We start from the raw sequence: 12,498 nt of genomic DNA on the forward strand, positions 1-12,498 counted from the left end.
CGAAAAGAAATAGTTTATTACAAAAAAATACATAGAATATCTATTTAAATATCTAAATTATTTACATAATTGAACTCGTATCGTATTATATTTTTAAATTTTGTGTAGCTTTTAAGCTGAGTAATAATTACTATAGCAACACAGAGAATTGATCTCCATATTGATTATCAAGTGTCAAATTGTCAATTCAAAAATATGGCGGCTGCTCCTTGCGTTTGCGCTTGTTTGTAGTTTTGTTATATTTTTGTACCGTTCTTCGTGAAATTAATCCTCTGATCCGCGTTGAGTTGAGTCCTCTCCTCCGCAGTGAAGTGTACGTATTTCTCGAAGTTTTTGTGCGAGTTGAGCTTTTAGTTCCTCCACCATACCTGTGCAATCGTATTTTGCGACGAACGCTGTGTTTGTGCTGTTTCTTTGCGATATAGACGCTCGTGATTTGTTTTCATCATGCCTAAACGTTGTGCATTAGGATGTTCTAATAGTAAGTATAGTCATCATATATATATTCTACCATTATCTTTTTATTCTTCATAGATTTCCAAGAAGAGTCTAGTTGAAGTACCTACTTACATGCTGGTTCTTAGTGCAATCCGGCGTCATTTTAAGTTAATCAAGTGCCGTAGGTGTATAAATTTGAACAATATAACCTGTAGCCTAGTAACCTTAAATTGACAGTATCTGAAAGGCTAATAACATATTACCAAATATTCAAGATCGTATAATAAAAAATGCTTTTCCGAAAGTACCGGAAAAGCAACTATTTTTATTCCGTAAGAACTATGAATTGGAAATATGTTCATTATTTTGCTCTTTTACGACTATTTTGTACCTTTATTTCGATTTAAACTCTTACGCTTGGAAAAATACTAAAGTCCCCGTATACCGACCGACTGCCGACAGATGTACGTGATACCGACTCCTCAGGAACCTATCTGGCAGTAGAGTAGAAATTCGTAAAACAACAATCTTTCAAAAACTATTCACGCACTTGTTTTTGGATTCGATACTGAAATTACGATAATGAATTTTAAAATTTAACATAACATTACGTCTTTTAACACTCGCCTCGGAGAGGTAAGCAGAGAACATACAATGTAACGCCTACTTTTCAACCTACCGTGTTGGTAGTTATTTAATTTTTTTATTAAGTTTCCTAGTACGATTTACCTACATCATGTCGATCTTAATTTATTATGCCTAATAAAGAAATTGTTCGTATTACCTACTGTTTAATGCGATCATGGTCATTAAGTACTTATGTACCTATAATTAAGATACGTCATTGGGTATATTCGTAACTAAATTTTTGTATGTACCTACTTTATATTATATACTATGTATCGTACATACGGTAGGTACTTATTTTATTTACTTTACTACTTGTAGGTTGTAGGTAGGTACAATAAACCTCCGAAGTTATTTTCGGAACATTATGTGTCGTAGGTATTACGCACAAGTACTATACCTATTATCAACGTTTTTGTCGTTCATCCCGATGACTTACCGATGATGTGCTTATCATGTAATTTAAAAAAAACACCTAAACCTATATTTCCTTAGTTAGTCGGAACAAGGGACAGGGAATCAAATCGTATCCAGACTACGACCAAACCTGTATTTAATAAAACGTCTTTACCGAAAATACCATTTTTTTTTAGTTACTTTCTACTCTACTATTACTTATTAAGTTGTAACAATATCGTATTCATGAAATTCTTCGAAATAAACATTAATTATAAGGGTTTACTTCAAGCAAGAATTTGTGAAGGAATCGCAAATAAATCGGAAATATGTCAATTTGAAACGTAAATTACAAAGAATCCATTATAGTTAGCATAGGTCGGATACCGGCAGGGTTGGAAAAAAACATGTTTGTTTTATAAAGAAAAAAACATCATGTTTTAATTGAAAAACAAAAAAATCATGTTTTTTTATTAATGCTTCACTGCTGTTCTAAACATGTTTAACATGTTTTAATCTTGTTTTAAACACGTAAATATGTATAAAATGAAAAAAAAAGGCTGGAATTTCTATAAAGTTCCGTCAAAGCGGGTCTTTCTTCCGCCCTGTTATCATATTTTTTTCCCAAATAACACACCACACATACACGCACTGTAATAGTTAATTAATAACGCCGAACAAAAACATGTTGAAAACACATAAAAAAAATCTCTTTATACTTTTACACTCAAGAAATTAAAAACCTAATGGTATATTTTTTTACTAAAGAGTTGGCAACATGGATATTACTAGATAGGATTCCCCTGACTGACAAGCGGGAATGCGGTGAATGAATGTTCATAAAACGCGGGGATTTCCCGGTTCGCTTTTGGTGGACACGTATTTTTTCAACCGACTTCAAAAAAAGGAGGAGGTTTCTCAATTCGACCGTATATATACTTTTTTTACGTAATTTTGTTCGGCGTTATTAATTAACTATTACAGTGCGTGTATGTGTGGGGTGTTATTTGGGAAAAAAATATGATAACAGGGGGGAAGAAAGACCCGCTTTGGCGGAACTTTATAGAAATTCCAGCTTTTTTATTCATTTTATACATATTTACGTGTTTAAAACAAGATTAAAACATGTTTAAAACAAGTCAATTAAAACAGCAGTGAAGCATTAATAAAAAACATGTTTTTTTTTGTTTTTCAATTAAAACATGATGTTTTTTTCTTTATAAAAAAAAACATGTTTTTTTTCCAACCCTGCTGGATACCGGTCTATTATCTAAGGATAGCTTTAAGAATAAGAAACTAATCACAAAACACTCCCAAACCATCTCACGTTACAGAAAATTAGTGTCATTCATAAACCTTAAAATTCCGTTTACCGACCAATTTGGTCGGTATTCGGTACGTCGTTATTTTGTAGGGTTCCTTATTCCGTTCAACATTAATTTATCGATAAATCTATAAAACCATGGAATTTCTGTATGCATATTGAAATTATAAGGACTCAATGAACCAATACTTCACATAAAGTAAATACTTTCCTAGTTTACCCGAGTGTTCATCGCAAAAATCGAGATCTTTTATTTCACTGATTTATGTTTTTTTCGCATTCAATTTTACGCAAACTGCTCCTTTTTTAGATTTTGTGGGATAATTGGAATAGGGATAACTGCACAAAACCCAAATTTAGACTGAAGGTGTATGACGAATTAATGTATTGATTAAGGCTTGTTTCAAGACTTTCGCGCGATAAATACACAAGTTAGCGTAAAAAAACTAAAATGGACGGATCGAGGAGGTCGGTCGGTAACCGGTGCCTTTGTGTTATTATGTATGGTAGCTTTACTGTCTGCAAATAATCATGTATATTGCTAATGTGATTATTTGCAAAATAAGTAATTATTCTCTTTTTTTTTATCTTTTTCTTTGGTACCTATGCTACAACATATTGTGTTTTCTTTCTGTAATATCAAATCTTTCTTTACCAATGGTGAATCTAAAGCCAGTACATATCGCACGATCTCCGGAGAGGCGGCGAACCTCCTTGCCGGATTACCGCCGTGGGATTTGGAGGCGAAGGTGCTCGCGCGCGTCTTCAGTTTGCGCGCCGACGCGTGTCGCCGGGGCGAAACTCCACTGCCGCGCCAGGTCAGTGCGTGGCGGGACGAGCTCCGGCGCGATCTCATGGCGGAATGGCAGCAACGACTGTCGCAACCGAGGGCTGGGCTCGCTGTTATCGCAGCGGTAAGTCCCCTCTTTGAGGAGTGGCTAGAGAGGCGCCACGGCGTCCTCACCTACCGCCTGACGCAGGTGCTTACCGGACATGGGAGTTTCGGTAGGTTCCTGTTCCTTATTGGGCGGGAGGAATCGCCCAATAAAGAACATCATAGTCATAGTCAGTAAGAGTCTGACACTCCCTCTCGCCTTGCCCAAGGCGGGAGAAGTCATAGGATGATTTTCCCCACTCAAAAAAAAAAAGCCAGTACATACATTAATAAACATCACTCAAAACTCAAGTGTACTTAAAACTTGTTTTAACCAATCAAATGGCTTGAATCTAGTTTTAAGTAATGCTTGAGTTTTAAGTGACGTTTATTAATATGGGCCTAAGTTCTCATGTAATATTTCTTCCATCTTTACTAAAAGTTGTTTACACCAGATCGCGTGCGCCAATGACTTCTCCCGCCTTGGGCGAGGCGAGAGGGAGTGTCAGACTCTTACTGACTAAAAACCACCCCGTTCCTTCTCCTGCCTTTCGAACCGGAGCCCCGGTAAACCCGCTAGGTAGTCCGCAGCTCCGGATCAGGCATCAGCCCTGCTGGGCCCCATCTGTGGTGGTCTGATGGCTCTTTGAGGCGCGCGCGGAACGCGACGCACGGGTCTGGTTCTGTTCGGGCGGTGAGCTACCCTTGCTCGCCGTCCGCAGGCCCGCACTTACGGTGGCCGGAGATCATCCCGCGATCCCCTACGCCCGGAGTGTCTCTCGCGACGGCTGGGACGTGAGGAGGTTTGTTCTCTCACGCGCCCCGCCTCCTCCTTAGCTAGCATGACTGCTTCGCAGAAGGAGGAGACGGCATCCCAGTCCCTCTCGCTCCGCACCATGGCCTGAACCAGTGCCGGGCGCGAGAGGTCGCCGTCGCCGACCACATCCCTGACGGTGCTTGGGGGTTCCAATTTCTTGTTAAGCAAGGATTTACTTAAAAGTAGTGTTAATATCACATGGTGATAGAAAAAAATTGAGTGTAAGTCTAACTTGACTGCTTGTTTATATTATTAGTAGTGTTATAATTGGCTGAGATGTAAGTATTGTTAACTTTAACATGAATTTTTTTTTTCAGAGAACATCTCCTACCATCAATTTCCACATCCAGAAAGGAATCCTGACCGTTTCAAGGCTTGGGTTCATATAGCAGGTGGGAAGTTAGATAGTCCTACTGATTATGAACTGTATAGAAAGAAGGTCATCTGTGATATCCATTTTACAGACAGGGACAGGAACCGTAATAACCGGTTAAATTTTCTAGCTGTGCCATCACTTCACCTTCCTGGTAAGATTTACATATAATTTTTAAATTAAGTCATTATAACTTAATTACTGGGCTTTTTATTATAACTTATTAAATTGAAGTTAATATTTTGCTAATATTGCGCTCAGGCAGGATTAGGCGCACAATGCCACATTCGCAAAATGATTTCGCAAAATGCCACTTTCGCATAATGGCAAAAATATTTATTCAATTCATTCATTCATTTTGGATTTTTTAGGGTGTATTTTGAGAATGTGTCATTTTGATAATGTAGCATTTTGCGAATGTGGCATTTTGCTAATGTGGCAATCTGCGAAAGTGGCATTGTGCGCCTAAACCATTAGGCAAAACTATGATGTTTTACCCAACAACACTTACTGTAGTTTACTTGGCTATGGTTAGTATTGTTTGATTTTTATATTTATTAGTGTTTATATATATGTATATACTTCTGTCACCGTCTTCGCTCCCATGAAAGAATTTTTTAAGTTGTTCAAGTAGTTTTAAGAATTATTGTGATAAATTGTAACAAGCAAACAAAAATGAAATAATTCATAAGTTTTTATTTGTTTTTACAGTAAATAATATTATTATTCTCTTATTTTCCAGGCAAGTGTGATGAAGCTGGTACTTCAGAAAAAGTTTTCCTTGTACCTGAACCTGTGATTGAGGAAAGCATCCTTGCTGCACTAAAACCGACACAGGCTGGTATGTACAGATTACATAATTTATAAAATGATAAGCAATATAAATTTTGCCACTACTCGCTTCAGTCAGCAATTTCGCCCATATCAAAGAAAATAATTAGTCATGTTACTCAGTAAAAATATAGCTTTGAGAATTTTGGAGATAAGTTGTAACACAAAACAAACAAAAATCAAACATTTCCTTTTTATTTATAACCCAGTTTGTTTTTTTTTTAATAATAAAAAAATATATTTATGTCCAACTTAAAATTAAAAATTCTCTGACATAATTTACAAGTTTTTATTTATTTTTTAAATAATTAATTATTCTCTTATTTTTCAGGCAAGTCTGATGAAGCTGGTATTTCAGAAAAAGATTTTCTTGTACCTGAACCTGTGATTGAGAGAAGCAGCCTTACTACACTAAAACTGACATTGGCAGGTATGTACAGGTTACATATTATATATATGGATTCTAATTAGCAGAGAAAACTATTAAACATCACTTTTCGGTCTTTTGGCTAAGATTAAAGTATTAAAGGGCTATTAAAGAAAGTCAAAATAAATTTTGGTATATAAATGTATAACAAAATTTATTTCATTTTATTTATTTATTGGGTTTAGTACTCTTGGGTTCGGGTCCAAGGGTACTAAACCTTTATTGTTATAACAAATAACTTTTGAACGATGATGACCTTTTGGAAATGCTGACGGCATCTAGGTCCCATGATACTAAACGTTACTCAAGTTTGAAACTAGTTTTAAGTATTTTTTTTTTATTATTATCTGACATATCACGTGATGGTAAGCAATTGCGGCCCTCATGGACTCTTGAAACACCAAAAGCGTTACAAGTGCGTTCCCGGCTTTTTGGGAGTTAGGAATTTAAAGGTTGTTGTTCGGGAATCGGGGATGGGGAAGATTGGGAAAGGGGGAATTGGGCCTCCGGTAATATCCGGTAATGCTGGAGTTTTGAGTAACGTTTATTAATAAGGGCCTAGGTCAACATGCCCAAAAGGTCGTCATAATTAATTTTGGGCCTACTCTAATAAAATGTAATGAATGTAGTAGAATCTAAATGGTCAATAACTGTATTGAACCCAATCAATACTAACTGTATTAATTCACCATTTGGGTTGTAGTAAAACACACTTTCAATGATAAATAAAATCTTCCTATGTTTATCCGTGCTCGGCAATATACTTAAACATATACTCTTATTTTTCAGGCGAGTCGGATGATGTTGGTCTTTCAGAGAAAATTACACTTTTACCTGAATCCAAACATGAAAGAAGCAACCCTGCTGTATCAGAATCTATATTGACAGGTATGTTAATTATAATTATTTTAATATTGTTTATTACACATGTTTTTGGTAAATATATATGTTGTAGCGCGCCTCCTAATTTTATTACAAATTGTCCATGGCAAGGGCCAAAGAGCAAATATAATTGTAAGTTGGTAGACCTGTGCGCGGTTGGCACACCTGGCGCGTGTTCAGCCAATCAGCGTTTCCCGCTCTTAAAACGAAGTGACGCCATTTTCAATGCGCCGCGTATGGGCATACGCGGCTCGCTCGCCCTACTCCCGCCAGAACGTCGGGAATATTACAACACACAACATCTTTGTAATAATTTGTATAACGTAATTTTTCATCTATTTCAATAAAAGTTAATTTCAACTCTACAATGTATAATTCAGGTATTCTATACAAAACCTAGGCAGTGACGAGAAAGGAGGTAATGTAATTTTAGAGCACCCCGACATGGACAGGTTAGGGTTATTATTTTTTAACTTTATACATTGCCTAGGTATTGTATAGAATACCGGATTATACACATTACCTGTAATATAATATATATAAAAACAACTACATATCAATATCAATATTTCTAAAAATATTTTTTTTCACATTACAGATGACTCTGCCAGAATCATAATTTCAGAACACAATTATTGCCAGCTGCAGAAGAAGGCAATAAATAAAAACAAAAGTAAGTTATTATTTAGATTGTTTAGGGGAATTGGTGACAGAGTGCACTTTTTCTAAAGACCAACCCGATCCCATTAATAAAAAAAAACAAAAAAAACCGATTCCGTCAGGATTAGCAAGAGCAGACTGGTAGGAGGCCTTTGCGCAGGAGTTGGACAGGATAGGCTAACAAAAAAATAATATTTTATTTTTTAAAGTTAATAACAAACAAATCTATTAATACATACAGCATACAAATACTATTTCGCTTAGTTTGAGACTAATGAAATTGTGTTTCTTTAAACAGGTAATCATCAGCAGCAAGAGGTGCCATCATTCTGGATAAATCAGCTTAAAACAACAAGACGAAAAATTAAAATTTTGCAATCTAACTTGATGAGATCTCAGAAGAGAAACCAAAATCTTAAATCCAGAATAGCCAGTGCGGAGAAAATGTCTGCTGACGATTTATTTAAAAAACTGTCCTGCAAAATGACAACAGCAGCAAAAATTTTCACCAAAATGCAATACAGCCAGACAAGAAAGAAGCCTTCTGGGCGCAGATTCACGCTTGAAGAAAAAGTGCTCTCACTTTCTCTATATAAGAAGAGTCCGAGAAGTTACCCTCTGTTAGCAAAATTTTTCACATTGCCATCAACAAAATCTTTGAAGAGACTTTTAACAAAAATAGAAGTGGAGCCAGGGCTTAATAAATGTATATTTTTAAAAATAAAAAATACTGTCAAGGATTTAAGCCCAGAAGACAGATTGTGCAGCCTTATATTCGACGAAATGTCGATTTCTCCACAAATCCATTACAATGCTGCAAAAGATCTACTTAGGGGGTTCACAATTAATGGTGAAAAAATAGCAGACCATGTATTAGTCTTCATGGTTAAGGGACTCAGAAAAAAATTTAAACAACCCATCGCCTATTATTTTACCAACGCCTTAAATAAGGCACAATTAAAAGAAATATTAAAAAAAGTTGTTTCATATGTACGAAGTACAGGTTTAAAAGTTGTGTGCACTGTGTGCGATCAAAGCACAGTCAATGTTAGTGTAATCAATGAGTTGATAGAAGACACAAGAAAAAAATATTTAAGAGAAGAAAAACAATGGGAAAATGAAATAATTGAAATAGGGAAGACAAAATTAATCCCTATATTTGATGTTCCGCATTTAATAAAAGGAATGAGAAATAATCTGCTCACCAAAGATTTAAAATATTTTGATTTTGAAGAGGAGAGTGAAAAAATTGTTAAATGGGACTATTACAAGTTAACGTATGAAGCAGACAAATCTTATGGAGAGTTAAAATGCCTGCTAAAAATCACAGACGAGCACATTTATGTTGAAAAAATGAGAAAAATGAAAGTGAAACCAGCAGCCCAAATTTTTAGCCACACAATGGCTGCGACTGCGGGACATCTTGTGGCAAGAGGAGAAATTCCAGCAGAATGCCAAAATCTGGTAAAATTTACCAAATTAATAGATAATCTTTTTGATTCCCTAAATTCCAATACATTCCATGTACCTGATGGTAAAATTTATAAAGGTTGTGTACGAAGAAATAGTTTGCACCATGATTTATGGAAGAATGCTATAAAAGTTTTAAATACAGTAAAATTTGTTAAAAAAATTAAGGATAATAACAAAATCCGTTTAATTGAAACAAAGGCAATACCATCTATTAAAAACTTAATACGCACAATTGAGGGAATACAACAAATATGGATATTATTGTCTCAAACATATTCATTTGATGCTATGCTAACTCGTAATTTTAACCAGGATCCACTAGAGAATTTCTTCGGGAATATCAGAAGTTATGGGGCGAGGAATACGGCACCAGACACAGTGGCATTCGAAGGGGCCTTTAAGTCCCTATTAATAAATAATTTTAACTCGCCCCATTCTCTGCACGCAAACTGCGAAAAAGACGAAGATAATTGCTTACAAAACCTAGATTTTTTTTTAAAAGAAAAGTCGGTTTTTGCGCCGTCGACTTCTGATATTCCCAGCCCAATTGATGAGGAGGAGCCACAATTTTCTGAAAGCACAGATGATGAAATTGTGGTACCTTTTATTAATTTAAATACGTCTGTAAATGATGTTGGTCAGGGCAATTATGTGTGTGGGTGGGTCCTGAACAGATGTATTAAAAATGTTTGCAAAAGCTGCAAAGACTGTAAAAAATATGTATGGCGACCCTGAGAGCACATCAAATGAATATATAAGGGCCAAAGAGTACAAAAAAAATAAACAATCTTTAATATATCCATCAAAAGCCATGGAAAAATGTTTTATTCAAATTCAAAATTTAGTCACAGATATTTTGAAGAAAGATGTACCTAAAAAAGGATTAAAACATAAAATTAAAATGTTTACCGACATATTTGTGGATTATCCCTTCAATTGTGATAAACATAAAATAATGTTAAAAAATTATTTTGAAAATACAGTCATTCATGTACTTGTATACAGTTGGTGCCGTTCAATTAACCGTATTTTGTCTGGCAAAATAACGTATCATGGTGAGGACGAAATAAAAACAGCGGCACAAGCTTATAAAAATAAACACAGACATGGAATAAATAAATAATATAATAATAATTCTTTATTCAGACTAATCATATGTGCATAATTTTGTTAGTAACAAATCATCTTAATCTATGTTAGTTGTGTTTACACAGAAATACATTAATAGAAAATAAATAAGATTGAATGTCATAATTAAATTAAATTGGGTTATTTAAAATAAAATATTGGATGTATTAAATAGTCTTATATAAAAATTAAATTGTATTCAACAGAATAATAATAATATTATTATTGAAATAATACATGTACAGTACAAAATAATTGTCTCTGATTATTACAAAACAATCAAAATCAATTACTTCCTAAAATCCCGTACCATTGTCAAAATTTACAATTCAATGTTAAATAATGTAAGTTTTAACTACATAAATAAATTGTAAAATAAAATGTGTTTTTGTTTTTGTATCCACTCACTTTCTGAAAGTTATGCTTAGATTGCAGCTTCTTACTATTTTACTGTATTTAAGTTGATAAGATTTTAGTTAACTTGACTTCTCTCAACTTTATCAACTTAAATTCAAGTAAAATAGTAAGAAGCTGAAGTCCAAGCGCCATTAGTACGTGTCTATAGCTATAGGCGCTATATCTATACATATCGTAAGTTTGTGGATGACGATAATAGATGGCGCTGTTTTTCAGATCAATTGACATTAGCGGTCTTCAAAAAATTCCGCGAGCGGGCTCTCTATACCCTATATATTATATTACTCTATGCTACAGACTCAACAGAGTATAAGAGTGAGTACCATAGCTAAGAGAAAAGCTGTTAACAGACGTTCCAACTTGATTGGATACGAACAAATTGGATCCAACGCAACAACACACAACGAAATTACCCGGAACTAGACATAACTAAAACTACTCAAGAAATATACTCTCGGCAATCGGCTTCTCTCCTTTTATAACAGCTTGTCTTTCAACAAAGGTCTCCTCTAAGGATTTCCACTTATTTCTGTCCTTTGCTATATGTAACTATTCTGGACCTGGTTCTTGCTTTAAGTCGTCTTGCCATCGCTTAGGCTATCTTCCTCTACTTACTACTTCTGTTGTGTCTAGGGTACCACTCCGATATTATTCTAGTCTATTACTTTCTCTACTCTCTCAGCATGTGCTGTCAGCTGTCCAATGCCATTTTAAATAATTTCGATGACATTGGATTTTATTAATTGATTCCTTTTTTAGTAGATAAATTACCGTTCAGCAAATTACCGTACACTTTGCTACCGCAATACATTTGTTGCCGTAGACCGTAGATTATTAAATAAAATGGTCCAATTGCCGTGTTTTACGGCACGTACGTAATAATAATGGCAACACTGCATAAAGGCAACGGACGGTTTTTTATTTTTATTTCTATTTATATTAGTTCTCCACGGATTCTTAGTCCATGCAATGCTTGTCATACATTTTTTTTACAATAAGTCGAATCAATATTTATTGTACACTATTGTATTGTATTTTTGACGTCAAATACTTACGCATTAACATAATTTTATTATCTACTAAATTACATTTACCGACAGCTCTGCCAAGTCAGCCCACTCACGCGCTGGGAGAGCCAACCTGCTCCAGCAGAAGGCGTTCACGAGTATAACGTGTGTAATAGTAAATGGTCCGGTCAACCATTTTGTTGAGAACGAAACAACCCAACACACAGCGCCATCAACTGTAGGACATTTGTATGTGCATGACGTCTCAGCACTTGTCCCGTGGGCTGACTCTAACAGAGCTTATAGAAGGCAACTGACGGTTGGATGCCAGACCGTCGGCACGTCTATAGCAATGTCGGGGCTATGCTGCGTTAAATCCAATTTGGTCGGATTCATCCAAATTGGAACGTTTGTTAACGGCTTTATTTAATAATAATAAAAAGTCGCCCTAATGTTATATATTAAGCCCTTAATACATGCCACTATTTGGTTGGGCCTGACTGCTCAAATAGGATATATTATAGCCTTTTTGTAGTGTCTCAATTCAATACTACGGTGATAATGAACTATCTAAAAAAATACAAAATTATTATTCAATCCATAAGTACGTTAATAATGCATATGATTTTTTATTAATTTAATTTTCGCGCGTAAGCGCTTGGCTCCATGTAATTCTCGTCGACTCACTATTTGTTTGCGTCAGTAAACAAGTCGTCAGAGTGTCACTCAAGCAACTCGAACGAATGCCATTGACAGGACGGACGCGTTGTTTACATGACGCTTTGACGTAATAGCATGGCACCTACCGTTGCGCTTAACAAAAG

Source organism: Spodoptera frugiperda, chromosome 6 (genome assembly GCF_023101765.2).
Source record: "Spodoptera frugiperda isolate SF20-4 chromosome 6, AGI-APGP_CSIRO_Sfru_2.0, whole genome shotgun sequence".
NCBI classification, from domain to species: Eukaryota; Metazoa; Arthropoda; class Insecta; order Lepidoptera; family Noctuidae; genus Spodoptera; species Spodoptera frugiperda.